Raw genomic sequence first — 12,985 nt, forward strand, 5'->3', positions numbered from 1 at the left:
CAACAAAATGTCTCTGAGATTAGTTCATGTTGTTGTGTGCACCCAATAGTTCATTCTTTCTGTTGCATGAGGTATCTCGTTGTCTGGATGTGAAATTTGTTTACCCATTCTGTTAATAGACACTTAGACTGTTTTGACTTTTCAGCTATTATGAATACAGTTGCTTTGGACATTCTTGTACATATCTTTTGATAAATATATGCACATTTTCCTCTCTCCAAGAAGTGAATTTTCTAGTCACAGAGCAGGCATACTTTAGTGGGGCTTCCCTGCTGGCTCAGCAGAAAAGATTCCACCTGCAATGCAGGAGCCTCAGATTCCCTGGGTGGGGAAGATTCAGTCCCTGAGTGGGAAAGATGCCCTGGAGAAAGAAATGGCAACCCACTTCAGTATTCTTACTTGGGAACTCCCATGGACAGAGGAGACTGGCAGGCTACATACAGTCCATGGGATTGCAAGGCGTCAGACACAACTTAGCCACTAAACAACAACAAATACTTAAGCAGTTAAGTATTAAGTTAGTAAGTTTTATGTACTAAATCTCTCTCTACTTCAAAGTCATAAAAATAGCCACTTTCTTCTCTTCTAGATGCTTTATTGCCTTACCTTTTATACTTTGGCCTATGATTCATTTTGGCAAGACATCCTGGAATGCGAAGTTAAGTGGGCCTTAGGAAGCAATACTATGAACAAAGCTAGTGGAGGTGGTGGAATTCCAGTTGAGCTACTTCAAAACCTAAATGATGATGCTGTAAAAGTGCTGCACTCAATATGCCAGCAAATTTGGAAAATTCAGCAGTGGCCACAGGACTGAAAAGGTCAGTTTTCATTCCAACCCCAAAGAAAGGCAATGCCAAAGAATGCTCAAACTACTGCACAATTATACTCATATCCCACGCTAGTAAAGTAATGCTCAAAATTCTCCAAGCCAGGCTTCAATAGTACGTGATCCATGAACTTCCAGATATTCAAGCTGGATTTAGAAAAGGCAGAGGAACCAGAGACCAAATTGCCAACATCCATTGGATGATCGAAAAAGCAAGAGTTCCAGAAAAACATCTGTTTCTGCTTTATTGACTATGCCAAAGCCTTTGACTGTGTGGATCACAACAAACTGTGGAAAATTCTTCAAGAGATGGGAATACCAGACCACCTGACCTGCCTCTTGAGAAATCTGTATGCAGGTCAGGAAGCAACAGTTAGACCTGGACATGGAACAACAGACTGGTTCCAAATAGGAAAAGGAGTACATCAAAGCTGTATATTGTCACCCTGCTTATTTAACTTATATTCAGAGTACATTGTGAGAAATGCTGGGCTGAAGGAAGCACAAGCTGGAGTCAAGATTGCCGGGAGAAATATCAATAACCTCAGATATGCAGATGACACCACCCTTATGGCAGAAAGTGAAGAAGAACTAAAGAGCCTCTTGAACAAAGTGAAAGAAGAGAGTGAAAAAGTTGGCTTAAAACTCAACATTCAGAAAACTAAGATCATGGCATCTGGTCCCATCACTTCATGGCAAATAGATGGGGGAACAGTGGATACAAAGACAGACTTTATTTTTGGGGGCTCCAAAACACTGCAGATGGTGACTGCCGCCATGAAATTAAAAGACACTTGCTCGTTGGAAGAAAAGTTATGACCAACCTAGACAGCATATTTAAAAGCAGAGACATTACTTTGCCAACAAAGGCCCGTCTAGTCAAAGCTATGGTTTTTCCAGTAGTCATGTATGGATGTGAGAGTTGGACTATAAAGAAAGCTGAGCGCTGACGAATTGATGCTTTTGAACTGTGGTGTTGGAGAAGACTCTTGAGAGTCCCTTGGACTGCAAGGAGATCCAACCAGTCCATCCTAAAGGAGATCAGTCCTGGGTGTTCATTGGAAAGACTGATGCTGAAGCTGAAACTCCAATACTTTAGCCACCTGATGCAAAGAACTGACTCATTTGAGAATACCCTGATGCTGGGAAAGATTGAAGGCAGGAGAAGGGGATGACAGAAGACGAGATGGCTGGATGGCATCACTGACTCAATGGACATGAATTTCAGTAAACTCTGGGAGTTGGCGATGGACAGGGAGGCCTGGCGTGCTGCAGTCCATAGGGTCATGAAGAGTTGGACACGACTGAGTGACTGAACTGACTGACTGATGATTCATTTTTAATTAATTTTTAACACCACTGAATTGTTCTTAATTTGAAATTTTTTTGCTTCTTAATTTGAATTGTACATTTTTAAGTGGCTACAATGCTCAGTTTTATATTAATCTATTTTACCATAATTTTAAAAGTTACTGAGGACATGATAAGAGCTTTTCTTTATGTGAATTATATCTATAACAATATATATCTTATTAGAAAATAAAATTAAGGACTTCCCTAGTGGTCCAGTGGTTAAGAATCTGCCTGCAGTGGAGGGGGGCACAGGTTCGATTCCTGGTTGGAAAAGATTCCACATGCCACAGGGCTACAGAGCCCGTGAGCCACAACTACTGAAGCCCACGTACTCTAGAGCCCACGCTCCGAAACAAAAGAAGCCACCACAGTGAGAAGCCCATGCACTGCCCCTAGAGAAAGCCCACGCAACAAAGACCCCGTGAAACAAAAATAAACAAGTAATTTTTAGTTAAAGAAAAAAGGAAATCGTTAAAAAGAAACTAAAAAAAAAAGAAAATCAGAATTTAAAACTAAGAACCCGCATGTCAATGCAGAAGACTTAAGAGATGCGGGTTCAATCCCTGGGTCAAGAAGATGCCCTGAAGGAGGGAATGGCAACCCACTCCAGTATTCTTGCCAGGAGAATCCCATGGACAGAGGAGCCTGGCAAACTACAGTCCATAGGGTCACAGAGTCAGACATGACTGAAGCAACTCAGCATGGTACATACTTTAATTCATTCTAAAATAATAATAAATTAGATCATTCCAAATGATATATTTTATTTGAGGGTTATGTTTGTTCATTTGTTTAAAAAAAAAAACAACACAGAAATATGAGTGGCCTTGTTTGGAAATTCCCTGCCAGTCCAGTGGTTAAGACAGGGCCCTTTCACTGCCACGGCCTGGCTTCAGTCTCTGCTAGGGAAGTAAGATCCTGCAAGCCAGAGAGATGTGGCCAAAAAAAAAAAGTTTGCACACCCACTGGATGGCTGCTACCCACCCCCTAAAAAAAAACGGAACCTCAGAAAATAAGTTTTCTTGCAAATATAGAGAATTGGAGCCCTTGTGTGCTGTGGGCAAGAATGTAAAATGGTGCAGCCACTATGGGAAACAGTATAAATGTCTCTGAAAAATTAAAAATATAACTACCATATGATCCAGCAATCCCGCCGCTAAGCGTATATCCAAAAAAACTGGAAGCAGGATATTGGAGAAGTATTTGCACACCCATGTTCATTGTAGCACTGTTGATAATAGACAAGAAGTGGAAACAACCCAAATGTTCATGGATGGATGACTGGATAAACCAAGTATGTATACATACAGTAGAATATTATTTGGCTTTTAAATAGAAGGAAATCCTGACACAAGCCACAGCATGAATAAACCTTGAGGATGTTATGCTAAGTGAAGTGTCAGTCATGAGAAAAACAAATATCGTATAATTCTGTTTACCTGAGGTATCTAAGGAAGTGAATTCATAGAATCAGAAAGTAGAATGGTGGTTTGCCAGGGGCCAGAAGCAGAGGGAAATGGGACATTGTGATTTAAGAGGTCGGAGATACTGTGGATTCAGTTCCAGACGGCAATACAGTGAACATCGCAATAAAGCCAGTCACACACATTTTTTTGGTTTCCCAGAGCACAGAAAAAGTTATGTGTTTACATTATACTGTAGTCTATTAAGTGTGAAGTTAACATGATATCTAAAAAAATGTACATATCTTAGTCTGAAAATATTTTATTGCTAAAAAAAATGTTAATCACTATCTGATAGCTGAGAGTTCCCACAAGCCTTCAATTAACAAAACAGTGTAATATCTGTAAATTAAATAAAGCAAAGCACAATAAAACAAAGTATGCCTGTGAAAAAGAAAGTTTGGCATTTGCAGATATGCAATTGGAAAATGGAGGATTGTTTCATAGCCTTTTCAGATAATTGTGGATATTCTGTTTTATATAAAATTCAACAAATGATAGCTTCTTAAAGGCTAGTTGCAATGTGGAATATGAAATCATATTATTCATAAAATTTTCATATTCTTTTTGTATATTAAAATACATTGGTCTATCTTGCACTTTAAAATGAACTTTTAAAAATTTGCTTAATGTTCACTTTTTTTTTTAATCTTACACTTTTTTTTTCTGGCTGCACCCAGCACAGCATGTGGGATATTACTTCCCCAACCAGGGATTGAACCCTTGCCCCCTGCAGTGGAAGCACGGATTCTTAACCACTGGACCACGAGGGAAGTCCCCGCTGCACTTTATTTTTTTAATAATTTTTATTTATGTATTTATTTTTGGCTCTGCTGGGTCCTCACTGCTGTGTGGGCTTTTTCCCTAGCTGTGGGCAGCGGGGTCTACTCTCTAGTTGTAGCACATGGGTTTCTGGTTGCCGTGCTTCTCTTGTTGCAGAGCACAGGCCCTAGGTGCACAGGCTTCCGTGGTCGTGACTCTTGGGCTTAGTTGCTCTGCAGCATGTGGGATCTTCCTGGACCAGGGATCGAACCCATGTCTCCTGCACCAGCAGACAGATTATTTACCACTGAGCCACCAGGGTAGCTCCCCTCTTGCACGTTAAAAGGGCTTTTAATCATGCAAGTTTTTATAACACTGTGCATTCGTCATGGTGTATGCCACTCTTAGTATGCTATTAAATTCAGTCTACCAGTACTTTGTTGTGAATTTTTGCATCTATATTCATCAGGAATTTTGGCCCATAGTTTTCTTTTCTTGTCTTTTCCTTATCTGGCTTTGACATGAGAATAATGCTGGCCTCAACTAATGAATTTGGAAGTGTTTCCTCATCTTCAATTTTTTTGAAGTTTGAGAAGGACTGGCAATATTACTTCTTCAAATGTTTGATAGAATTCACCAGTGAAACCATCTGACCATTTATTGTTGGGAGGTTTTTCATTACTGATTCAATCTCCTTATTTGTGATTAGTCTATTCAAACTTCCAATTTTTTTATGATTCAGTTTTGATAGTTTGTGTATTTCTGGGAATTTATCCATTGCCTCTAGGTTGTCCAATTTGCTGATTTATATTTGTTCAGGGTAGTCTCTTATGATCTTTCGTATTTCTGCAGTACCAGTTGTAATGCTTCTTCTTTCACTTATAATTTGATCTATTTCAGCCCTCTCTCTCTCTTTTTTTATGTGCTAACCTGACGTCAGTTTGAATTCTCTACTTCTTACCTTATAATTCTAACAACCAGCCCATTTATTTCATTCAAAGCTGAGCAGTTTCCCTTTCAGTTTTTACCTTCAGCAAATGTCTAAAATTTTCTTAAAGGGACAGCACATTTAAAGCATAATTTCTTCCTTCTCTAGGGATTCTTGAGCTCCATTACTTTTGTGTGTTTTTGTTTGCTTGTTTGCTTGCTTTGGTCACACCATGTGGTTTGGTCTTGTGGGGTTAGTTCCCTGACCAAGAATGGAACTGGGGCCCCTGCAGCAAAGTTCAGAAGGATTAACCACAGGTTTGCCATCACGTTTAGATTTATAGAAGTACAATACTTACTAATTTCTATACAGTAGTCAACACAGAAGCTTCTTTTAATTTGAGAAACATACTTTGCTCATGTGCCAGGACTCCAGGCAGGAGTGGCTGTTTGTTCCGAAGGAAAATAGCCCTTGGATCTGCAATCCCATCTCCATCCCCTTTTTCTTCCCAGTGGGCATGCCTACCAATGAAGAATCTTGATCTGCCCTGGATGAGGTTATTTTTATCTCTTACTCTGCAATGCGTGCAGCAGTTCCTCTCCCTAGGTGACCTAGGTGGTGACAATGCAGACTCTGTGGGCGGGGGCCAGGCTGAATCTGCAGAAACCTTCTTTTCAGCATTCCCCTTAATGCTTCCAGAGGCCCTGCCGAGCCTCGGTCATTGCTCTGGTCCATCAATGGGAAAATCCCAGTCATTCATGATTGTGGCCATTCCACCTCACATCTCATCCCACCAGCCTTTGTTGCCCTCCTCTCTTCTCTCTAAGTTCTTCTTATGTCACTGTGTGATGATTTCAAGTAAAAATCTTCTTATAGAAGACAGTAATGCTAGGAAGAAAGAATAAAGAAAACCTGTCCACAGTGATTAGAGCCCATATTCACACAACCAAAGAGTCAGAAAAGATGGATACAAAAAGAAAGAGAAAGAAATGACAGATTGATGGATACAGAATGAGTAATCAGCTGTGGCTGGCAGGTGACACCATAGCAAATCCAGCTAAGACAAGGTAAAAAAAGAAAAAGGTAAGCAATCCCTTCAGACCTTCATAGTCTTTGTTATATGGATAGCTGTTTAATAGTCAGGCTCTTCTCTTATAGAACCGATTTTCTTATTTACGAATATATAATAAGTCTTTGAGTCTCTTGTCTATCGTTGGCCACTGGCCAAGTAGAAGTCTATTGTCATGATACAGCATAAGCAGTTTTGGATTTCTGGATAAATTATGCTAAAATTCCACACAGTTCAAGAGTCTATGTCTCCAAAGCAGGTATTATCCTTATATCACTCTTAGACTCAGGATAGAAGGGTTACTGTTCTGGACTCATCTAGAACATCCATCTCACCACCAGCAGCTGGGCCCTCCTCCAGCCTCCCCACCCAAGGTAGTGGCTTATCTGGAGCCCACGCTGACTCCTAGGCTGGAGGAGAGCTCAGGGTGGTGGTGGTGAGGTGGGTGTTCTAAATGAGCTCAGAATAGTAGCCTTTCTTGCCTGTCTCTAAGAGTAGTATAAAGGTAAAACCTACTTTGGGGATATAGATCGTTGAACTGTGTGGGTTTCTAGCATAATTTATCCAGAAGTCCAAATTATGCTGTATCATGGCACTAGACTTCTACTTCTACAAGTATAGAAATTGAAAGCAAGCATTTCAAAACTTTTACCACAGTTTGACTTTGCTACAACTTCCTAGCTCCTGATGGTCCTCCATTTTCCCCTAGTGCTAGTATAATACATTGTATTGCTAGCATCAATGCTAGTAAAAATACATTGTATTTTTTACAAAAGCATCAGTTCATCCCGGATTGGAAACTTAAAAAAAAACTAGCCATTCACCAGAAACACTGTTTTAGACTCTGGCATTTTCTGCCCAAATAGCCCTGAGGTCATTTCCTCCAAGGCCTCTGCAGTCCTCTGTCTGGGGTGTCTTCAGGGCGGGCAGACCCTTCTACAAGTGTGCACACCTGGCCTCAACAGGTGGCCAGGAACCACTGTTCATAGGGATACAGATGGAGCTTGGGCTGGTGAGCTGGGGTATCCCCTGTGTGTGTGCAAGGCCCCTCACACTGCAGAACGGAGGGAGGCGAGAGGAATGGGAAGGAAAGGGGGCAGGCTGAGGGCTGGGGAGCCATGCGTGACAAGCTGTAAATTCAAACTTGGCCTTCCAAGTTGTTATGAAGCTATATCTGTCAAGGTAGAAGGATAGAACACACTTTAACAGTCTGCTAGCCTGAGCTCTTGAGGCCTCAGCGGACAAGTGGGTATGTGAGCCTCCATTCGTTACTTGTCCTGACGCCCATAAACGGACCCTGCAGGCCTGCCTTAGGCATCCCTGGATGGACAGCTAAGGAGTTCATCAAGCTGTGTGCACTCTGTCAAGACGGGGTTTCCCGGATGGCTCAGCAGTGAAGAATCCGCCTGCCAATGCAGGAGACACAAGAGAGGCTGGTTCCATCCTTGGGTCGGGAAGACCCCCTGGAGAAGGAAATGGCAAACCAGTCCAGTATTCTTGCCCGGGAAATCCCATGAACAGAGGAGTCTGGCGGGCTACAGTCCATGGGGTTGCAAAGAGTCAGACACAAGCAACTTAAGAGTCAGACTGAAACAACTTAAGACACAAGCACTGAAGACGATAGACAAGAAACCAGGCTCTTGCATAGCTCTGAGACAGAGAGGAGCTAGGATATACAGGAGTTTTTGCTAGAAAAACAAACAAACAGTGGTCAAACATCAAAAGATTATTGCTAATCACAAAAAACAGACATCTCGAGTTAATGATATTAGTGCTTCTCTATGTATGGGAAGATGCAAGAGTCTGGGGTCACTGAAATTATTTCTTTGATATTTCTTAACTATCTAGGGCTAGTTTCCTGTTGTTGTTGTTGTTTTTCCATCCTGAATTCCCCTTAGGGTACAGCACTGGGCCTTTACTGCAGGAGCTGATGGCTTGATCGTGGGCAGCATTCCTTGTTCACTGAAACAGCAGGCAAAAAAAAAAAATTTTTTTTCTTTTGTCAACAAGAGTAATCACAGTTCAAGCATTAAAAACTGGAGTCCGAAGGCCATAGAGGATCTGGTCTCAGATATGTCTCTGCACCACTGAGAATCTGAACTTTCTTTGAACTGTACCAGACCCAAGGACACCACCAGGACACGCAGACCACTTGCCAGCTACAAACTTATGGTCTCAAGGTCTCCCCTTGTAACTACACAACCATTCAGACCCCAGTCGTCCTTACTTAACCAGCACCCTTGTGTCTTGCCAGCTTCTATTAATTCTTCAGAACTCATGTAGCTAACTGTAACCTTGTAGTTACTGCCTTTACAAACCTCTCCCACTTTGTAGTCCAGCAGGACACAATTCAAGTGCTTCTTGAATCTGTGTCTCCCGGGCTGCAGTCCTAACAAGCCCCAAACAAACACTTTTTGATTTTTTTTTTTTTTTTGGCTGCATTGGGTCTTCATTGCTGTGTATGGGCTTTCTCTAGTTGCAGATGAGGGCTAATCTCTAATTTCGGTATGCGGGCTTCTCCTTGTGGTGGCTTCTTTTGTTGAGGCCCAGGGACTTGGTTGCCCTGAAGCATGTGGGATCTTCCCAGACTAGGGGTCGAACCCATGTCTGCTGCATTGGCAAGTGGACCATCAGGGAAGTCCCAAGTTTTTATTTCAGTCAGGCGTCTGTTTCTAACATTTGCGTTAACACTCCCACAGATCAGACTTGCTGCATTTCTGGGAGTGTCCCTTCCTCTCCAGTAGAGACCCAACCCCTGGGCCTGAACTCTTAGGTTTTGTCTTCAGGCCTGAGGCTTGCCAGGCATTATAGAAACCACTTTCTCTGCACAGTCCACCGCTGGCCTTCCTCCTGCCCTACAGGTGGGGAGCCCCGGGCCACCATGAGAAACAGAAGAATGAACATCCCCCAACGGCTCTCCCCAGCTGGGAGCAAGTGCCTGACCTGGAGCTGTGGCACAGCCGTCCTGCACCCAGGCGTTCAGTGCAGAAGCTTGCCCCAAGCTGGAGGGTGACCGGGAAGAGAGGCACCTGGGCTTGCTCCATGGGATGAGCAGTGCCGAGACAGTGACTTGTGGAGGGAGTGGGGCGGGACACAGTCTTTTCCTTCCATCTGTACCTCTTCCTCACCTCCTGCAGGCCCTGAGTAAACCTGGGCACCCTCTCCACCTCTTCCTGGTACTTGAACCCACACGAGTCCCTGCTGGGCACTGGGGGACAGAGAGCTGACCTTTCCCAGGATGGCTGAGACCTCCAGTTTCTGCAGTCATGGGCAGATGGAAAATTTCTGCAGAATCTTCCACCCAGACAGACCTCAGGCTCTCGTGCTCTTGTCCAGAAAGTCTCATTTCTTAAGGGGAAACACCTCATAACTTTTTTTTTTTAATAGATTCTAGGCCTGAGGAAATGTTTGGGAAAGACCTCCCTGTTTCAGCTCAGCCAGATGAAGGCTACACCCTCCCTGCCTGGCTCGGCAGCTGCCTCTGCAACGCAGCTCCCAGCAACTCGCTGAGAACTGGATAGCTTCCAGAAGGATCCGGGGAGTCAGACAGGAGGTCAGTGTCTCTTACCAGGGTCAGGACACAGTCTTTCAAGATAGGAGGATGGAGCCCCTGAGGAGAGTCTGCACTAAGAACAGACCACATTTTCTTTCGTAGGACACAGAGCCACCCTCACCTCCCCCACCCCTAAGCTTAGGAGGTAGTGCTCCAAACCCAAACTCTCCCCCACACAATGTAAAAGCTTGGGTGGGTTCAGGCTTCCCGACTTTGTTCTGAGAAATGAGATAAGAGGGAGAATTCAGCTCCTCCCTTCAGCTCCAGAGCTCCAGCTGCTGGTGCAGGGAATCTCCTAATAGCTGATCCTTCCTCAGTGGAGACCACAGTCCAAAGTCCTGGGTCTTCATCAGTGACTCCCTCCTCTGTGCTCAAAGGGGTGGTGATCATGGGACACTGCAGCCACTTGCCTGTCTGACCTGAGCGCTCTGGTCTCTTCCCATTATCTCCTGAAGCACCAAGGAATGTAGCAATAGCCAGCCTTTCTAGCAGAGACTTGTCTGTATTTTGAATCTCAATCTATATGGCTCCTCGAGGGCAGAAATCTGGCTGGTTACAATCAGAGGGAAATAGTGGTTCAGGACATTGCAGTTTAATTCATTTCATGCTGAACATCAAGGAAGATGAGATATACCACATGGAACGCGGTGGCACCAGAGCAGACATGTAGGGTTTTCTCCAGGACTTGTGAGTCTGACTTTGGTAACTGGGGAAATAGTGTGTCATTCACTGAAATGGAGGATGCAGAAGGAGGAGCAGGTACTGTGGGGAGGAATGTTCATTTGGAGGCTGGTGGAATGTGAGGTGCGGTAGATCATCCAAGTAGAAAGGTCCAATGTATAGTTAAATACAGGGTCACTCTCAGGGCTGAGGAGGGAGAAGTCAGATCTGGAGGTGACTGATGGTGATGCTCCCAAATCTGTAAACCATGAACTTTGGCTGTGGCTATTCAAGGACCTTGCACAGACCAGAAGAGCTCGGAGACAGGATGGCGCCCTGGGAAAGAAGAACAGGGGAAGGAGCTCCAGGAAAAGAGACTGAGAAGGAGAAGCCAGGGAAGCAGAAGTGAAACCAAGAACTGTTTTTTTTTTTTAGCCAATGGAGTGCAGAGTTTCAAAGAAAGAAGTCAGCAAAGTCAAATACTAAGGATTGCCAGTAAGATCAAACCTAGGACTGTCCTTTGGACTTGGCCACATGAAGGTCAAAGGCGATTTTGGGGATAGCATTTCAGGGGTGGGTCAAGGAGGAGCTAGATGGCGGGGAGTACAGAAAGGGAACGAGGACAAGGACACAGATCACTACGTAGTTCACAGGACTGTTGATGGGGGAGGGGTGGGAAAAGCTGAGCATCCTTATTTGGGAAAGGGAAGAACCATGGTGAGGGAGGGGAAGGTAAAATAAAGAGGACAATGGATGGGGGATGGTGGAAGAAGAGAGGAGGCGCGCTGAGTGCCCCGCCTCTGTGGAGACTTGTAGGTGATGGAGAAAGCTGAAGAAGTTATTTTCCTCTGTGAAGTAGGAGGTAGAGACATCTGCATAGGGTAGAGTGGGAGGTGGTGGGAAGGAGTTGAGGAAAAAGGTGAAAGTTAGGAATGTCATTGAAAGGAAGTGGAACGAAAGGGAGCAGAGATTCACAGCATTGCCTCAAAGTGTGACAGTCCTGCCGAGGTGGAAGACCGTGAATTCCCAGCTCCTCTATGCAAAATGGGGGCTTCCCTGGTGGCCCAGACAGTAAAGAATATGCCTCAAATGTGGGAGACCTGGGTTCAATCCCTGGGTCTGGAAGATCCCCTGGAGAAGGGCATGGCAACCCACTCCAGTATTCTTGCCTGGAGAATCCCATGGACAGAGAAGCCTGGTGGGCTACGGTCCACGGGATCACAAAGAGTCAGACATGACTAAGCAACACACACACATACACACACACTATGCAACATGGTCTTGAGGCTTTCTCTTCATGGACAGTTTACCACATGGCAGGGCAGGCTTCCCCAGCATCAGAGTATTGCTGGGCAGAGCGATTTAATAGCAGACCACAGGCTCTGGGCTGGGATGAGAAGTGAGGGCCCACACAAAGGAGCTGCGTGAGCAGGAGAGGGGGAAGAGTTTGTGATGTGCACTGGGAGTGGAGGGTGAAAGTGGAGGAGCTGAAGGATACAGGCAGTCAGATGCCGGATTGTGGCCTTGCAGAGGTGACCCTCCCAATGACAGTGGGGCTGTTATAGCCATGCTTTCCGGGAAACAAACTCACTCAGAAGGACAATGCAGATAGTGGAGTGCAGTTTATTACACCGGTGGGCCCAAGGCAGAGTCTCCTCTTAGCCAAGGGCCCCGACCAGCATTTGTGAAAATCTTTTATACCCCATGTGTACAGTGTCCAAACCCACCACCCCAATCCCTTGATGCTTACAAAGGAAGGGTAAATACAATCACAATAACCCCATCATTCACGTGTTATGTGTTCAAACAGTTAATAATCAATAAGCCCACGGTTACATTCCAACCAGTTAATAACCGATAAGCCTGTGCTTACATTCTGATAGATAGTGTCCGGAGGCAGGGGTGATTAGTGTCTGTTTTCTCTTAGGTGATGAGTAACCTGGATGTAATCTTCAAGGTTCCCCTGTCCGGAGGGGGTCTTATCCTTCCATTGTCGTTCCCACAGGCACTAAGCAGAGAGTTCAGAGTCCACTGGAGAGGTGGCCGATCAGCACAGACAGGCCTGAGATGGAGTCCAGACCCTATGAATTCCTTCTTCAGGGCACCCACGGGAGTGTGCTGGTTTGTGGGGAGGAGGTGAACACCCTCAGAAGTGAGGAGGCCATGGGAGGACAAAGCTCGGGCATCAGACTTCTCAGACACTGGGCCGATGGTGGGAGAAGGGAGAAGATAGTAGGCCAGGCACTCAAGTCCTCCGTGAGTGCAGGGAAGAAAAACAGGAAATCCAGGAGAAGAGATGGATTATCTGAGTGGATGGGAGAAAAGATGTCTGGAAGCAGACCCGGCCTCTCAGATACACATAATGGCATCT

This window comes from Cervus canadensis, chromosome 2 (genome assembly GCF_019320065.1).
Source record: "Cervus canadensis isolate Bull #8, Minnesota chromosome 2, ASM1932006v1, whole genome shotgun sequence".
NCBI lineage: Eukaryota > Metazoa > Chordata > Mammalia > Artiodactyla > Cervidae > Cervus > Cervus canadensis.